General features: G+C 39.6%; 1 protein-coding gene across 4 annotated transcripts in view; it reads left to right on the top strand.

Moving 5' to 3' along the window:
• The window catches only part of Glce (glucuronic acid epimerase), a 73,811-nt gene that overhangs the window by 35,550 nt on the left and 18,942 nt on the right, over positions 1-19,319 (top strand). For all 4 annotated transcript variants that reach the window (XM_060375603.1, XM_021639937.2, XM_021639936.2 and 1 more), the window contains one exon: positions 2,571-2,664. The gene's annotated coding sequence lies outside the window, so the exon portion shown is untranslated. The remainder of the gene's footprint in view (positions 1-2,570; positions 2,665-19,319) is intronic.

The following is a 19,319-nucleotide window of genomic DNA, read 5'->3' as shown; positions in this document are numbered from 1 at the left end:
TTCCCTAATAATAAAAAAGTAAATGAAATACTGTTTTTCATTTTCAGAATGTTCTCTGTATAATCACACCTACCCCCCCCACACACACTTTCTGCTGACTGTAAGTTAGGAGTGTATGTAGGGGTGGGAGGTGAATGAATTTGCCAGAGCACATCCATGTGAAGGCCAGGGCTCTGTAGTAGGTATCTTTCTCTATTTCTCTCTGCCTTTCTTTTGAAGACAAATCTCTCATTGCCCCTAGAGCTAACCATTTTCAATGGATTTTAGATAGATTGTCTGGCCAAAAAGCTCCCCAGGGTCTTCGGTCTTCCTTTCTCTGCCTATCAGTCCCCCAAGCACCTGGGTCACACTAGCTTTTTTTTTTTTTTTTTTTTTTTTAATGCTAGGGATCCAAACTCTGGTTCTCATGCCTGCACAAAAGCAGTTTATACATTAAAGCCTGCCCCTGGCCCTTAAGTCAGTGTTCTTTAAAAAGAGCTTTTGGGGCTTCTAGGAGAGATTGTTTTGTCTTTGAGACAGGATTTCACTGTATAGTCCTGTCAGGCCTGAAAGTTGTAATCTTCCCACCTCAGCCTCACAAGTAACTGGAATTACAGGTATATAACACTAAACCAGGCAAAGTTTTATTAGCAGCATAAAACTAACATTGTTCCTTCATATTTGCTAAATTAGTCAGGGTTCTCTAGAGAAACAGAACTGATAGAATGAATATACACACACAGGATTTATTAGAGTCAGTTATAGGCTGTAATTCTGCTAGTCCAACAATGGTTGTCTCCTGATAGAAAGTCCAAGAATGCAATAATAGTTTGGTCTAGGAAGCTTAATATCTCAGCTGATCTTCAATATACACTGGAATCCTGAGGAAGTGGACTCTAATGCCAGTCAAAGAATGAATTTGCCAGGAAGAGTGAGGGCAAGCAAAAAGCAATAGCTTCCCTTTTCCATGTCTTTTCTGTAGGCTACCACCAGAAAATGTGTCCCATATGTAAAATGGGTGTTCTGAGCCTCAAATGAGCCAATCTAGAAAAAAAAAAAAAAATCCCTCACAGGTGTGCCCATCTGTTTGGCTTTAGTTAGTTCCAGAAGTTGACAGCAATTTTGGGTTTCAAACTCTTTCCTCAGTAATTTCCTCCTAGTCCAAGATTCCACATGACTTTTGTGGAATGTCTCCTATAGTCTGTGACAGTTTCTTGTCTTTGCTTTACATGGCCTTGACTCCTGGCCAGTGTGTTCTATAGAATGCATTTCATGTGCTTTGTCTGGTACTTTCCTCATGATTAAACTGCAGGTTTTAGAAACTAGCAACACAGAAGCAAAGCATCCTTTGACTCTCTTTCTGGGAGTAAATGAAGGCACTGCATTTACTTGCAGAAGGTAGTGCTTGCTCAGTTTATCCACAGTGAAATATTTTTGTCTTTCTGTATTCTAACCTTTGGAAATGAATTACTGAATTCAGCCCATACTCAGGCTGGGGCAGTTTTATATTATGGGCAAGTTTTATATTATGGGCAAAGCATATGGATGTATATTATTAGGAATTCTCTTAGGAAGTTTTTGTTTTTCTTCCCCTTGGTCATTTATATCAGTGTGTATAATATGCTGATTTATCATCCAATCCAAACAGGCCTCCATTTTTGATGGTTAGACTTAGAATCGTCTCAACTTTGTAACAGAATAAAGCAAACCATGTTTTCTGGGTTTTCACTTTCAGTGTAATGATCAGTACATCATACAAGCTACTCAGCAGTTCATTTTGAACAGGCTTTGAATTAGAAGACTTTGAGTGCATGTAGACTAGGTATGCTGTTCAGTAGGCTAGGTGTGCTATGCATCTTGTAGGGCGTTTTCAACATTGGGTGGGTTGTCAGTCTGTAATCCATCATATGTCAGAGTACACCTACAGGATAGTATTTTGCTGTAGTGTTGGTCTCCCTGCTTTTTGTACTCTTCAGTGGCCTTTGGGCTCCCTCTTCCAGTCTCTGACCAGAAAGGTGAAGCGTTATTTGTTAAGATGCACGCCTGTAAGAAAGAAAGGAAAAGAAAAAGAAGAAAGATGTACTCCCTGGAGCTGTGCTCATCTTTAGGACTAAGCAGCGGGAGGATATAGAAGAGGACCGGGGTGGACCCATGTAAATATTCTCTTGGAACTGCAGAGCAGTTCTGACGAGAAGCAAAGTTTCCTTGCTCCTTGCCCCCACAGGTGGCTGGGCCTAGAATGGAGAAGAAAGAGGAGAGGGGTGGGGAGGGGCAGGGAGGAGTGAGCAGGAGAGACCTAGCTCTCCAGTCACCGCTGGAACAAACTTTTCATTTGGGTTTTATGCACGTTAGGCTGGATGGTACCAGAGGAGAACAACTTAATGGCCATTCTAAAATGATGCTTTGCATTCTGAGCTTTTTATAGGATCTACCTGTTGCCATTTACTTTTCAAGGTTCCCATGAATCCTTTTCTAGGCATTTTATCCAGGTCTTGGAGCTACATTCAGTTGGTGGGACAGTTGGAGTGTTGTATTTACTATATTTCATCTACAACCAGAACCTTGCTTAAAGGTTTTTCATTTTATTTTAGGAATTTAACAAGAAGAAACTGAAGTTTTGATTCAAATATTTTTTGAATTGAAGCCAGAAATGTGCTAGGATTTTGATTCTTTCATTTGATTAAGGTAAGATTATTTAATAGAATATAATTGTACTCCTACAAACATGTTTTCATGTTTATTTTATTAACACATTTTTATTTCTGAGTCTAAAAAAACATTTTTATGACTTCTTAAAACATTTTATGCTTGCTTAGCACACACAACGCCCTAGGTTCCCTCCCTCATACCACTTAAACCAGGTGTTGGGGCGGGACACCTGGAATCTCCTAACTTGGGAGACAGAGGCAGGAGGATCAGAAATTCAACGTCATCCTCAGCTACTTAGCAGGTTGGAGGCCCCACTGGAAAACATGAGATCCTGTCATGGAAAGTGCTTAGTGGGAGTCTTCTACCATTTACGTGACTAGTGTTTCTTATAACAGCTGTCATATACAAAGGAAACAGGAAGATGTAATTATGATACATTGAAAAGAAATGTCTACTTAGGGCACAAGTCATCAGATTGGCCCACAGCCTGGCCACTTTTTGTAGTAATGTTTTATTAGAACATAACAGTATCCACTCATTAGCTATTGTCTGTAGCTTCCTTAGCACTTTACTGCCAAGTTCATTACTTTAACTTTAAATGTGCATGTAAGTGTCTGAGTCCTTGTGCCAAGCCCAACATCTTGAAGTGGAGATCCTTCGAAGTACTAGTTTTCTAGTTAGGTGAGGTAGAGGCAGAACACATAGATCTCTGAGTTTGAGGCCAGTCTGGTCTACAGAGTGAGTTCCAGGCCAGTCAGGTCTACACAGAGAAACTCGATCTCAAAAAAAAAGAAAAGAAAAAGAAAAACCCATACACAAACAATAAATAAATTAAAAATAAAAAGAAATACATATTTTCTGAAATAATTGGCTTTTTAAAACAGACTTAATATTGTCAATAGTTGCATACAAGTACTTGTTTCTGAATAGTGCTCTTTGTTTTCAAAGCTAAAAGTTTATGTAATGCTGGTTTTATTCCTGTTCAAAAAAGAAATTTATATTGTGTTTTGCTTTACCTAGTAAGTTGAAACAGAACTAGTAAGACTTTGAAAGAATGATGATTGTTATTAATCGCTACCCAATAAAGTAGTTTACAGCATATGAAGTTTTAAATAAAAATATCCTAATATAAAACATTAGTGAGCCAGCTTTCATAATGCATTGTAGGTTACTTGAGAGGCTAAGGCAGAAGGATTACCAGTTCAAGGCTAGCCTGGGCTATACAACAAGATCATCTAGCAGCTAAAATAAGAATTAACATTTCCCACTAAAGTGTGAATAAACTTAATGTGGTTGGCCCTCCATCTCAGTAAATTTTGTATTGGTGGATTCGGCCAACATCAACTCAAAGATGTTTCTGAAAAAAACTTTGTAAACTTCATTTCCTTGTGGTAATTCCCTAAACAGTGCAGTATAACAACTACAAGCAAAGCATTTGTATTGTAACAGGTAGTATGTGAATAATATGGGGGTGATTTGTGGGGAAGATTTATGGAGGTTTCATGAAAGTACTGTGCTAGTTTACAAAAGGGACTTCGCACATAGATTTTTATATTCTTGGGTACTAGATCTAATTTAAAGTGATTCCTAAAATTATGAATGTTTAGAGACATTAGAAGAAATTAAATTTGGAGTCCAAAAAATCTGTGAGAAATGTGTTCTGTTTCTCAACAGTCTAAAAGACTAAAGCAAAAAAAAGAAAATCATATAATAATTTATGTGAAAATTCAAATGACTTTCCAACCTCTATTAAAGAAATAATCTGTTTTTGACACCAAAATCTGAAGGGGGAACTCATTTTGGGTAATTTTTTAAAAATGAACTTTTTGTAATCTTCAGCTGTAAAAAAAAAAACCAAACCACTGGATATGACTGATACCAAGCCTGAGAGGATGTTTGGTTTATAATAGGTTTGTATGTGATATTTGTGTTTGCTTTGTTTTTAGAAAAATAAAATTTAAACTTTTAAAGAAAGAAAGGCGAAAATTTAAAGGATTTGTAGTTATCTAATGGTTTGTTTTGTAAATATCATATTAAGTATCATTTCTTTTTTAAAAAAACTTTATTGATTCTTTGTAAGTTTCACATGCACCCCAACCTCACTCATCTCCTGGTCCCTTCATATCCACCTTCCGCCCTTGTCCTCTAGCTACAACCATCAATACTGGCTCCTCACCAGGACTCCTCCTGGATATCCTGTTATTGTCCTTTGTCGTGGAGCTCCTGAAGCTTTGGATCTGCAGGACTAATTTCTTCATATGCTCCAGCAGTTCATAGTTGAGCTAGATGTTTGGGTAGGCTAACTCAAAGCCCTAGTTCTGGGCCTGGGCAGTAGTTGAGTTGGTCAGCTGGCCAGTTCTTGTGCACCCATATCACCAGAACCAGCACACCTGTGCTGTTCAGTCCTGAGGCTACACTCCCAAGTGCTGCAGCCATCAAGGGGATGGGCCAGCTTTCCTGCTCTCAAACCCTCTGGTTTGGCTCACCTGTGCCTTCATCATCAGGGCCTGCTCTACTGTGAGGTCCAGGTCAAAGCGAGGTACAGGATGCACTGCTCCAGCCAGTGAGGGTGGGGCCAGCTCTCCAGAATGCCTATGTCCAGTGAGGGTGGGGCCAGCTCTCCAGAATGCCTATGTCCAGTGAGGGTGGGGCCAGCTCTCCAGAATGCCTATGTCCAGTGAGGGTGGGGCCAGCTCTCCAGAATGCCTATGTCCAGTGAGGGTGGGGCCAGCTCTCCAGAATGCCTATGTCCAGTGAGGGGTGGGGCCAGCTCTGCACAGCCCTTTGACCGTGATCCCAGGCGACAGACTAGACCAGGTTTTTACTGGTAAAATGAACCACTCATATTGACATAGACTCCTGCTGCTGCATAGCTACAGACACAGACATGGCCCTTGGTCGCAGCATGGATGGGATTTTACCATGGCCTCAGGTGGCAAGCTACTCACAACAAGCTATTCCTCTCCATTCTCATTTCTCCATTCTTCCTCTCTTCATAGTGCTCAAACTTTTTGGCTTCTCTTTGTCTTCCATCTGTCCACCACATACTTGCACATTGTAGTGGCGCCCACTGTGTGCAAGCCACTGAAAGGTGGGCGTCTGGATATCCTCTGTCCACCCACGCTGTGTGGCATGCCTGCAGGCTGGCCTCTGGATGTCTCTTTTTGATGGTGCTGTCTGGCACAGCAGCAGGCGGCCTTTGGGTGTCCTCTGCATGTGTCCTGTGGTATGGCAGCAGGCGGGCCTCTGCTCCAGATCACTGAGTATCATTTCTATAAGCATTTCACGGGACTGTTATAGAGTTACTGAGCACATGTTGATTTTCTGAATTTCAGCTAATAGTAATACAGACGTAAGTATTTTCTGATACATGATTAGTTTACAAGAAAACTGTTTCGTCAATAAACTCCTTTTATAGTAGATCAATAAACTACAGTGATTAGACCATCTTTATAGTAACTATTTTATTCTGTAGTAATGCTAAACTTTAATGACTTTATATAAAATTATATTTACTTACTAGCATTTTTATTTTACTAGTGGTATATATAGTACATTTAGTACAAATTAATCTACATACCAAGGATTACTTAATTATTTCTAGCATATTATCTTCAAATCAGGAAACAGAAGATATTTCAAGAATGACAAAATTGTACAAGAAACTTTCTTGGGGTATAGGAACCATCAGCCTACATAGACCTTTTCCTTAAAACTTGACATTGTTACTTGACATTTGGAAAGCCCAAAATAATAAACAGTCCAATGACTTAATAGTATTTTAAAACATTCTAGGATAAAGTAGATTATAGACTGTGAGTGGTATAAAAAACATTTGAATATATTTGTTTATTCCTTCTTGTGTTTCAGGTAGATCAGCACAGGGGATAAGTTACAAAGGCAAGCACAGCCTTGGGATTCCGGAGACTTGAATCTAAAAGTTACTGCAACCAGATTTGTGTGTGTGTATGTGTGTGTGTGTGTGTGTGTGTGTGTGTGTTGAGACAGGGTTTCTCTGTGTAGCCTTGCCTGACCTGGACTCAATTTTCTAGACCAGGCTGGCCTTGAACTCATAGAAATCCACCTGCCTCTGCCTCCCTGAGTGCTGGGATTACAGGTGTGAGCCTCTGTACCCAGCTAGTTGTATGACTTTGAACCACTAAACTCTTATTTTGTGTGTGTGTGTGTGTGTGTAATTTCATAATCTTATATATAACTTATAGGATGAAAGGTTTATTTGTTTATTTTTTCTTTTTTAATTAATTATTTTTTTATAAATTATAGTTTATTCACTTTGTATCCCAGCTGTAGCCCCCTCTCTCATTCCCTCCCAATCTCCTCCCTCCTTCATCTCCTCCTATGCCCCTCCCCAAGTCCACTGATAGGGGAGGACCTCCTCCCCTTCCCTCTGACCCTAGCCTATCAGGTCTCATCGGGACTGTCTTTCATAGTCTTCCTATGTGGCCTGGTAAGGCTGCCCCCTCCCCCCTCAGGGGGAGGTGATCAAAGAGCCAGCCATTAAGTTCATGTTAGAGACAGTCCCTGTTCCTATTACTAGGGAACCCACTTAGAGACTGAGCTGCTATGGGCTACATCTCTGCAGGAGTTCTAGGTTATGGTCCTTGCATGGTCCTTGGTTGGAGTATCAGTCTCAGAAAAGACCCCTGTGCCCAGATTTTTTGGTTCTGTTGCTCTCCTTGTAGAGGACCTGTCCCCTCCAGGTCTTTCTATCTCCCCCTTCTTTTATAAGATTCCCTGCACTCTGCCCAAAGTTTGGCTATGAGTTTCAGCATCTTGCAATGTAGAGTCTTTCAAAGGCCCTCTGTGGTAGGCTCCTATCCTGTTTGCTATTTCTCCCTCTTCCAATGTCTGTCCTGTTTGCCTTTCTGAGTGAGGATTGAGCATCTTACCCAGGGTCCTCCTTCTTGTATAGCTTCTTTAGGTGTACAGATTTTAGTATATTTATCCTCTATGTCTAATATCCACTTATAAGTAAGTGAATATATACCATGTGTGTCTTTCTGCTTCTGGGTTACCTTACTCAGGATGATCATTTCTAGATCCCACCATTTGCCTGCAAATTTCATGATTTCCTTGTTTTTAATTGCTGAGTATTATTCCATTGTGTAAATGTACCACAATTTCCGTATACATTCCTCAGTTGAGGGACATCTGGGTTGTTTCCAGATTCTGGCTGTTACAAATAAAGCTGCTACAAACATGGTTGAGCAAATAAACTCTTAAGTCTTTTTGTCTGTAAACTAAATCATTAAAGCTGACTTCTAAGATTAAGTCTTATTTTGATGTACATTTGTTGCATCTATTTTTATGTGTGTGTTGAAATATGTATGACATGAAATTTGCTGTCTTAGCCAATTTTTAGATGTATAGTTCAGAGGTATTAAATACATTCTAAACAGTATCTATCTCCACAGTTTTTCAGTTTGTATTTTTATGCCCATTAAAATAAGTCCTTAGAAACTTCCCTGGCAACCATTATTCCTCTGTCTCTTTGTGACTTTCTAATTATTTCATTATAACTATTTTAAGTCATACCAGTATTTGTTTTCTGTATGCAACATATTTCACTTAGTATAATGTCTTTAAAATTGATCTATTTTATAGCGTATGTTGGAATTTTCTTCTTAATCAAGAATAAAGGATACCCCACTGTATGTATTTGCCACATGTATTCATTCATCCATCATTGGACATACGAGTTATGCTGTCAGTGTGGGTGTACAGATAAAATTTTGCAACTATATTTTAGTTCTTTGGGGAGTATGTTAGAGTTGAGTTGTTAGGCCATAGTTCATCTCTGCTTTGCATAGTGTTGGCTGAGCTTTGAGTTTATCCTGTATGAAGTTCATAGTGTTTCTTGAATGTTTCTATTCATCTTTCAACAAATTTGGGAGATGTGGAGCTATATTTTTTTTACACAGTCTCTGCCCCTTTCTCTTCTGAAACTTCTATAGTCTTTATATTGGTATACATTGTGTTCTTATACCATAACCCTTGTTCTCTGTTTACTTTGTCAGTTTTTTTACTCTCTTGTTTCTGAGATTCCATAATTAGTAATCAAGAAGTTTCTGTTCTCAAGACTTTTATCACCACTGCAAACTTATTCAATATGCAACATCAGTGGATATATTCCCAATGTGAGAGCCCTTAGGAGGTCATTATTCTCAATGTCAGAACCTCGTGAAATGGATTTGGAACCCCCCCCCCCCCATATAATGGCCATTTAAAATGGTCAGAAATATGGCAGTACTTGCCCAGGGCTATACAAGAATAGAGGCTTGTGCACCGTTGTGCGCATATGTAGCAGATACTGTGTGTACACTTGACTTGGGAGGGCGTTTTCATCCATGCTCACTGTGGATAGTACGTGCTTTTTAAAGTGGGGTATACTATTGGATAGTTCACTGAAGCTAACTATAAGGTAAATATATTCACAATTAACAAAGTTATCAGGCATGTGAAAAGGCAGAAAAATGTGATCCTTAGCAAGGTCAGAAATCAACCAGTAAAAAGGGAGACACAAATGTGTCACAATTATCAGATATAGACACTAAGACAGCTATTATAATTGTACTCCATATACTTAAGAGACCAGAGGAAAACGTGAACATGCCAAGGAGAATGGAAGCTATTTATAAAAAGAGACCCAAATGGAACTTCTTTAAAGGAAGAACAGTATCTGAAGTAGGATCAGTAGCGTGTTAAATATTTCAGGAGAAAAGGGCGAGTTACGGCCTACAGATGCACAGGACATTCCCCCAGATGGACCAGGCACTGGCTTTTTAGGCTTGGTCCCTGGGAACCGTATGCTAGAAGGAGAGGACTGAAGTTGTCCTCTGGCCTCTACGTATGTATCATGGCATGTGTGTGCCAACACATGCACTCTGAATTAAAATGTAATAAACATTTTAAATGAAACACCAAGAGAAAGGCCAGGTAATGGAAAGGAATGCCGCACCGCCTAACTACAAGATGTAATGTAGCAAACTAACAGAGCATAGCAAGTGTTGGATTAGAAATAAAGACAAAAAATCGTTCAGATAATGGCCAGATGTTTCAATGTTTGATGGAAGAATTTGACTAGTGAATAACACCGCTTTTTGAATTCCCCATGCATGATATAGAAGCAAACTTTTTGAAAAGGAATTAGGGTAGAAAAGGGAGGGGAGTGGTGGTGGCACAGACCTTTAATCCCAGCACTCGGGACAGAGATAGCAGACCTCTGAAGTTCGAGGCCAGCCTAGTATAGAAAGGCTTTACACAGAGAAACTCTGTCTTGGGAAAAAAAAAAATGAAAAGGGAGGGATAAAAAAACAGGTGTCCTGTCTTCACACTTATTTTGTGCCTTTAGACTTAAAATTCTGTCTTTCTAGAGGTAAAGTTTGGCCCCAAGAAAGTATAGCCTCAATTAGGAATGTTTACCATGGGCCATATAACCCATGTTCTCTTGGACTGTGGGGAGGTTTTAGGTGTGTTGCAGTTGTATCATTTTAACTTTTGATTTATTAATATCTGTTAGCCTTTGAAATCTAAAATTTATCAAATGTGAGTATTAATTTCCTTTTCTATGCTGGGAATTAGACCCGGGGCCTCAGGGCATTCTAGGCAAGAACTCTGCCCCTTAGCCATGTCCCAGGTCTGAATGATTACCCTTCTGTCTTGAAGGAGCTTTCTTGTTTTGAAGCGTGGAGCGCTGTATAGGCTGTTGGTGGAGCTTATGGTAGGAGAGAGGATTTCCAGGTCTGTGTAAGGTGTGTGGTACCTACACAAACAGAAGGAAGTAGGCAAGGATGTGGCTGGAGGGAGAAGAAGATAACCTTCGGTTTCTGTCTGATACTTGGGTTCAGCTTTCGCCTCTGAGTAATCAAGTCGATTACTGTGTAAACTGTTCTGTAGTAGTAGTGAAGTATGGTTTTAACTTTTAGATTATGTGTTGTGTAGGAAATGTATTTCTGAACATTAAGGAATAATTCTTGCATAAAATTTTACAGCTCCTACAGCTGTATTATTTAGCTAAACAGAATTTCTGTGCTGTAGTTTACTTGCACTTGAGTTTTTAAAACCGACAAAAATATATTCTTCATGAAAAGTGAGATGAAACCGTAAATAGGAGGTGGAGGAAAATCCTAGAGTGCTGCAGCTAATCCAGTTTAGTCAACTTCCTGATTGTTTGGAAAATTGTTCATCTGGGAAGGCTTAGCTTAAATCTTACATAATTCACATTTATGGTTGATAAAATTTATGTTCCTGACCAATATATCATTCTGTGCAAAGGCATATTGTATTTTTTTGTCTTGATTGCTGTTCTTACCAACTTTTATGAGGTAATAAAAATTACAAAAGCTTAAAGAGAAGTATTCAGGGGAATGTGTACTCAGACTTTTTAGATTGCTTACTTGGGAATAATATCAGTTTACTAAGTATTTGAGTAAATGAACTGGTGAAAGAGGAAGATCATTTTGTTGGCTTTAAAGGCATAACTTGTAAACATCTCCCTCATTCTGCCTATTAAGAGTGTCTGCTGTGTGATAGGCACTGCACGGAGGGGTTCATTATCTTGTCACTATTTCATTAAGTAGATATTGTAACCAATTCATAGAGGAAGAGGGTTTTTAGAAAGGTTATTTAATTTATATAGCATTCTCTGTTTGGGGGATGAAGAGATGGCTCAGTGGTTAAAAGCACTGGCTACTCTTGGAGATGACCTGGTTTGTTTCCCAGCACCCATATGGCAGCTCACAGCAGTATGTAATTCCAGTTCCAGGGGTTCTGCACTCTCTTCTGACCTGGCAGGCACCAGACATGCAAGTGGTGTACAGACTTATACATATTGAATGAATGAATGAATGAATGAATGAATGAATCTAAACAAATAAGGTGACTGACTTGGATTAACTGCAGAGTTCTGTTTTCCTTTCAGATAGGTTACTACTTTGTTCAAAGTTATAATTTGACCCAAGACTAACAAACGGTACAGGCAGAAGTTTAACAAGTGATTACAGACCTAACTCCAATTTAAACTTTGTTTTTTGTTTTTTGAGACAGGGCTTCTCTGTGTAGCCTTGGCTGTCCTGGAGCTTACTCTGTAGACCAGGGTAGCCAGCAGCTCACACAGCTCTGCCCGCCTCTGCCTGAGTGCTGGGATTAAAGGTGCCCACCCCCATGTCCAGCCAGTTTAAAACTTTTAATCCACTGCTTGTCATACCACATTTCTGCTGAACATCTCTTATCATTTATCTCTGTACTACTAGAGAATGCTAAACTTTTTAAAAATTGTGTTCTAAATGTCACTTATTTGCCCTCCAAATTTTAAAAGCAGCCAACAGTTTTTTTCCCTCAATTTCTAACAGGGGGCTGAGCCTTGAATGAGGTAGCTCAAGTTTTAGGTAATTTAAGCTGAAGAAATCTATGAACTACTCACTAAAGAGAATGTTATTAGAAATTGCAAAATAAGCAGATTATACATGAGCACCTATGGCAGTTTAAGCCAGAAGTCAGTCTGTGTCTCAACTGGTGACAGGGTAAAATGGCTCATGTGTACAATGGAGTACAACTCAGTAACACACCAAGTCTAATAACTACCCCAACATGGATGAATCTCCAAAACATTCTAAGAAATTCTCACATGATTACTCACTACACATAATTCCATTTCTACTGGTGGCTAGAAGAGAGGTCTATCAAGAAGGATGGGACAAAAACAAAACAAAACACGAGGCACTTTCTGGAGCAATAAACATTCTAGATTTTGACTGTTGTTGGTGTAAATGTCAAAACTCAACAAGCTGTATACTTTAATGGTGGTGCATTTTATTATATACAAATTATACTTCAAGCGAGACTTGGTTGCAGAGTCAACTTAGTAAGACTTTATCTCAAAATAATAAGTAAAAGAGGACTGAGGATATAGCTCAATGATAGAGCACTTGCCTAGTGTACATGAGGCCCTAAGTTCAAATTCAAGTAACTCAACCCCCCAAAAAATGTCTCAAAAAGGTCTGACTTTTTACTTGAATTAAGTACATACGTTATTTCTTAGATGGTCTCACTATGTGGCCCAGGATGGCCTTGAACTCCCAGTCCTCTTGCCTCATCCTAACTGCTGAAATTTCAGGCATGTAGCATTACATCTGGTACACACACACAGACACACACACGAGTTTTAAAAACTATGACAATGAAAAAAACTAGTTAAACAGTTTAGATGAACAAAGGTGAAACAAAGGTAGGTTGCACATTCTGAGAAATACACAAGCTTTAGGGTCTGAAAGACATTTCAGTCGTGCTAAAACAGGCAATCTTTTAAACAATTTTAGTTTTGTTTATGTTTTTATTATTAGTTACATTTTCTTAACTCTGCATCCCACTCCTTCATTCCCTCCCAGTTCCACCCTCCCTCATCTACCTGCCCCTTTCCAAGCCCACATTCTGTAGGTACATGATCTCATTTAGTCCTAGACACTTTTGTCATACCAGTGAGAGAGCTAGTGCAAATAGTGATTGGCAGCAGCATCAAAGTCTGGGTGAGTCGGTGCTTGACTCCACGTCTGTGCTCTTATCTGGAAAATAGAGCCACTCGCTCTAGTTCAGAGAAGAAAATGTGATGACTGATAAGGACTCAAAACTGCTGGTCTCTTCCTCTTCCCTTTTGTAAGAAACTCCCTTGTCTTCTGCTCACTATTCTGTTGAATATTTATTATTAATTATAATGTGATATTTAAAGCAGTTTTCTAAGATGCAGAGGTTAGGCCAGGTCAGAAGGCTAGTGCTGTGGTTCCCAGGGTAGCACTGTTGGGAAGTGGGAGACCGTTAAGGAATAAGACCTTATAGGAGGCCCTTAGGTCCATGGAGCATGCCCTCCCCGGGCCTGTGGAGTCTCCATCTCTTCTCTGTCTACGTTGTGCTGTGAGCATTCTCAGACATGCGGTCCTGTGATGGTGTGCCATGCTCACCTAAGGCCCTAACAGAAGAGCCTGCCCAATACTGGACCAGAATCTCAAAGACAACTGAGTAAACCTCCACGTGGCAAGTAGCTTGTCTTGGGTGTTTAGTAACCCAAACCTGACAATGTTACTTGATGTCCTTTTATCATAAATATTAGAAAAGCATGTATAGGAATAGTCTAACAATAAGTTATTTTTACATGATTTCCTTTATATTCTGTCCACTTTTTCTGTAAGATGCTTTCTGAATCACCTCAGAATTGATTCTCGTCGTAGCTATATCAGAAAGTATCACAGTAATTACATTTTTTAAATCTGCATTTTTATATAGATTTTCTGCATATAGATTCTTCTATATGACTAAGACTGCATGTATTTAGCCTTTTAAAAATTGCCAACCCAGCAAAGTGGTGCACATCTTTAATCCCAGTACTCTGGAGGCGAAGGTAGGCAGACCTCTAGATATTTGAGGTCACCTTTGTCTACAGAGTTCCAGGACAGCCAGGACTACACAGAGAAACCTTGTGGTGGGATGGGGTGAGATTTTTAAAAATTACTATCCACCAGCTTCCTTATGAGCCTTCCTGTGTCGTTCCTGTCCTGCAAGATGGCACCAAACTTGAGAAAAGATCTCCCGTGAGAACTTATTGTTATCAGGACTTGTAGAACTTCCTAGGAGAGCTCTTACTCATATTGTGAAATCCACTTACACGGGAAACATGCAGAGCAGACACATCCTTAGGCTCTTCTCTTGGCTTTCCTAATGAGTGGAGAAATCTCACAGAGCTGCAGAGGCCTGCAACTCCTTTCTGAACTAATTTATTTACATAGCTTATGCTTAAATTTAACACATTGCTTAGAAGCAGAGAGCCTTTTCCTTCAGTGCTGCACAATACTTCAAAGAAGAGTTTGGTGCCACCGCACAACCGTTCACTCCTAGTCCTTAGGCTGGAGAGATCTTAGAGGCTCTTGCAGGGCAGACTGCTTTTCAGAAGCTGCTGCATGGTGCTGCTCTTGTTCTCTGCACTAGCCGTAAGCTTTATTCTGCTCTTACCTAGTTGGCAGAGATGCATAGTGATTTGAAACCAGATACTATGATATTGTGGCCTGGTGGAAAGAGCTTAACACTTTGAAAGTCAGATAAATGTTAGTATGAAAATACTACACTGTATATAGCACATGGTATATGGGGAATGTATTTTTTTTTTTCTGTAACCTTCCTTCCCTTCAAAAAAAAAAAAAAAAACCACACACACACACACACAGTCTGTTTGATTTGTTGAGGATTTTTAACCCCAACATGCTTTGATAGACAGGGGTAACAGGAATGCTAATGTTTTTTGGAGTGCTGCTGGTGATCCTCAGCAGCAGCTTGGGATGATGGGAAGATGAGGCTGCCGTGCAGGAACAGCCTGGTAAAGTAGACTGGAAGGCTGTGTAACTCCACCCTGTGGCGAGAGCAAGCCCTCTGGGTTTCTAGGTGAGATGTGTTTCAGCTTACTACTTAACGGCCAATGGAACAGCACTGATAGCAGCAAAAAATACAAGTAAATGTTGTCCTGCACCTTCAATCTAGAGAATGCCTACAAATTTGTAATAACCTCAGAAAGGCTTAGCAATTATAGTCTAACTATAATGCTCTGAAGTATTGTACAGTCCTTATGGAATAAGGCTCTCTTCTTGCTTGTAACAGTGTGTCAATCTAAGCATAAGCTATGCAGAATTAAAATTATTAATTGATTCATATCTCACTGTGTGTCTGTTATGAATTCAATGAAATTGAGATATGAGAAAAGAACTACATGAGGAGAAAGTAGTGAATCTGTGCATTGGTAGGACTTGCTGATCAGAGGGTGTGGTAGTCCCCTGGCTTGCTCCCCATATTCATGCTCAGCTTCTTCATCATTGAGCCCTAATTTTTCTTTTTTAACAGCACATTGCTGTCTGGAACAAAAGGTATTTCTCAGCCTTTCTTTCAGCTTGAGGTGACCATGTTACTGAGGTTTGGCTAATGAGATGTCAGAAGTGTTATGTGAAATGGAAGGGAAGTCTCATTAAAGGGAACTTATTCCACACAGAGATGTGCTCCTTTGCTCTGTCTGCTGCTTCCTGGGCTGCAATGTAGACATAAAGCTGAGGCTTCAGTAGCTTTCTTGGGTCATAGGTTGATATAAAAAGATTAAAAGTGGCTATGTCATTGATGAGTATGTATGTTCAAAGTTTCAGACTGCCTACTTTGGAGGTTCTTTTATGTGAGTAAAAAGAACACATGATACCTATTTCTAATAACATAACCCAGTACTCAGAGACAGCAGTATAGCTGGGCACAGGTATCTGATTCCCTCTAACCCCACCTCTAGGCACCATTGAAATGAAACCAGTACTAGAATCCCAGGAAAGTACCGTGTAGTGAATTCATTATTTTGTATATATTAATTTAATGCAAGAAATTATTATGGCAGCAGTTATTCATAAACCCACTATTTTATAAATAAAAGACACTGAGACTTGTAGGTTAGTAATAAGCCTTAAAACACTAGGGCTGGGCATATAACAACTCTTTGAGCTATGTTGTCTGCTTCCCATCCAAAATCCCCATAAATACTTGCACATGTTCCATGTGGGCTGCTTCTGCTCCATCAGGCCATTCCTCAGAGCAAGCTACTCTTAGCCACGTGCTCCTGGCTATGCTAACCCAAGGCAAATGGCTCCTTTCTTTCTCCTTCCTCTCTTGTAGTTCTTCTGCAACCCAAAAACCCTGGGAGCCTTGCTCTGCCTCCTCTTCTGCCCAGCCCAAGCTTTAGGCAACTTTGTTAGCCAATCAGTGATAATTTGGGAGGCAAGGTTCACACAGAGTCATTTTAAATACATGAGAATTTGCTGTAGGACAGTAAGAATCTTGAGGGGCAGGAGGAGGACAAGTAGTTAACATTTGAATATGTCGTAACTCCAGATCAACCCCAACAGTATCATGTTCCTGAACTACTGAAATATCACGAAATTTCAACTGAATACTAGATATTCACACTGAAAGGACTCAGAACTTGAAAAAAAAAGGGGGGGCTATTTGGGGTTTTGGGCAGGAAATGTACATGATGAACCTAGGATTTCGTGTCGTAAAAAATAGCAAAGAAGCTATCAAAAGCCATTGAGAATGTATGGAAGAAAGGACTTAAAAGCTAATTTGAAGAGAATGACACCGGCCCTAAACTTGAGCGTTAAATACCAGTAACTACAGTAAATTGAAATTCATCAAATATGGTAAAGCTCTGAGCATCTGTGTTGCCTCTTAAAGGTTCTTCGTTCATTTTCAGAAGTTATTAACCAATTTATTATTTTGAAATTGCTAAGTAAAAAATTCAGTAATTACTTTCCTGTACAACTACATAGTCTCAGGCTAAGCAAGTAGTTGGTAAGGCGAGGTTTTCTTTTCTGAAATGTCGCAGGTAATATGTTGAGAAGAACTGGTGGGGTGATAAGTGAACTGCTAATGGGGAGCTTAATAATGGCTCTGTTGTGGCAGCACCTGCAAGCACAGATTACTACCACAGAGATAGCTCCACATTGTATCCACATTGGGGTAGTTCCACCCCAAATAAACTTTGCGGATTTATCATCAAATATTCCTGATGGACAAACATCAAATCCTAGTTTTATCAAACCTCTAGATTTAGCTGCTGATTTACAGGAAATACCAGAGACAAGATTCTGCAGCTATTCCAAAAACAACGCACTGTTGAGTATAAGGCAAAACATAGACTTTTAATAGATTTATTTTGTTGACAGCTTTATGCATGTATATACTGCATTCTGATTACTCTCTCCCCTGCCTTGCCTTGTCTTTCATCCTTATCAGTCCCTTTCCCAGATTTATGATGTTTTGTTTTGTGACCCAGTTAGTTAAATTAAGGCAATCTGTGATTTTTAGACTGGAACTATCCGTTGGAGTCTGGTGGAGTCATTTGAACATTCATAACTGAAGGCAGTAATTAACCCTCTCCATGAATCTGTCAGTAGCAAGTAGTCCAGCAGTAGAAGGATAGAGACCCCCGAGTTCCTCCTTCATCTGTGCCTTATAGCTGTTAGGTCCGTTCTTGTGCAGACCCAGTGAAGGCATCTATAGCTGCTATGAGTTTAAGGTTGAATGGCTGTGTCTTATCTAGAAGGTAACATTCATAGTTCTTATCTTCTGACTCTTCCCTTCTTTACACCCCTCTTCCACAATGATCCCTGAATCTTTGAGGTATTCAAGAAGGAATAAGCACTTACCCATCAATTTTCAGCAACATACATAGCCATGAGTCTACATTCATAACATTCCCTGAAAAAGAGTCCTCTGTGATTAAGGCCAAGAGTAACAGTTGTCTCTGGGTGTAAATATCAGGATGTAGAATTGACACCATGTCAGTGTAGCAGAACAACAGTATTCAGCTTACCCCCCAGGGCCTATGATATCTCCCCTCCTAGTTTTTAACCAGGTTATAGAAGCAGGGACAGATTCCTTCCTATGGGTAGGTCTCAAATCTAATCAGGGAGCAGTACCTTCTTAACCGTATGCTATATAGATGGGTACATCTTGCCTGGCAAGTTGCTCTTGTCGATCACAGGAGTCACACCTAGGTAAGCTCACTGATGCCTTTTCTCCCCTGGCAGCCTGCACAGCACCTTCTGAAATTTTGGAAGCTAGCTGCCAGGAAGGAACTTCCAGCTCCGTTCTAGCTTGATTTCTCCATATCAACAAAAATATATTACTCACTATATAAGTGTTTACTTCAAGAAAATTTTGGGAAAAAATATTTTTTCAGACAGGGTTTCTCTGCAGAACCCTGGCTGTCCTGGAGCTAGCTCTATTGACCAGGCTGGCCTCGAACTCAAGAGATCAGCCTGCTTCTGCCTCAGTGCTGAGATTAAAGGCATGCAATACTACTCCCAGCTGGAAAGCATTTCTGCTGCTTGTAGGCTTGAAAAATTGTGGAAATCATAGATGTTGAAAATGAATTCTCAAGCAGTAAGGCTTGGATGAAAAGAGTTCTAGCTAATAGAAAAACATAAATCAAAAGGGAGTAGATAAAATAAGAACAGCAGGATGAAAACTTTTTTTAAAAAGCATTAAAACAAGTAGTAGAATAGAAATTGAATTATGCAGTAGCCAAATTAAACTGCACCAGACTAGAGAGCACATTAGAAAATTGGATTCATGATATAGAATACAAATGTGAACTTTCCCAAAATGCAAACAAAAATAGAGAAAAAAAATATTTGAAGGAAGTAAAGAATAAAAAGATCTAATATATAGAATGTATATTCTAAAAGACATGAGGGCAAGTTGAATAGAGATCTGTCTGTTGTTAAACACTGTACAAAAAAGATAGAGGATTACCTGATTAAAATTCAAATAGTATTCTCTAGCACCTTCAACATTTAATACGACGGTCCATTCTGGTGAAATTCTGTGATTTTTTTTTCTATATTAAAATCATAAAAAAATTAAATCCCTTACCATGCAACCAGGCAGGAAGAGAAACAAGCAAACATAACAAAGCAGAGACTCACCTTAGGTTTTTCTTACAGTTAAATTATATTTATATGTACATGAACAGTTGGTTTGAAGACAGAATTCAGCCTTATCTAGAAAGAGCTGGGGGTGGTAGCACATGCCTTTAATCCTTAATCTAGCACTCCAGAGGCAGAGGCAGGCACATCTCTGAATTTGAGGCCAGCGTGGCC

This window comes from Meriones unguiculatus, chromosome 1 (assembly GCF_030254825.1).
Source record: "Meriones unguiculatus strain TT.TT164.6M chromosome 1, Bangor_MerUng_6.1, whole genome shotgun sequence".
NCBI lineage: Eukaryota > Metazoa > Chordata > Mammalia > Rodentia > Muridae > Meriones > Meriones unguiculatus.
Note: the sequence above shows the minus strand (reverse complement) of the source record. Positions and strands in the feature narration are given on the sequence as shown.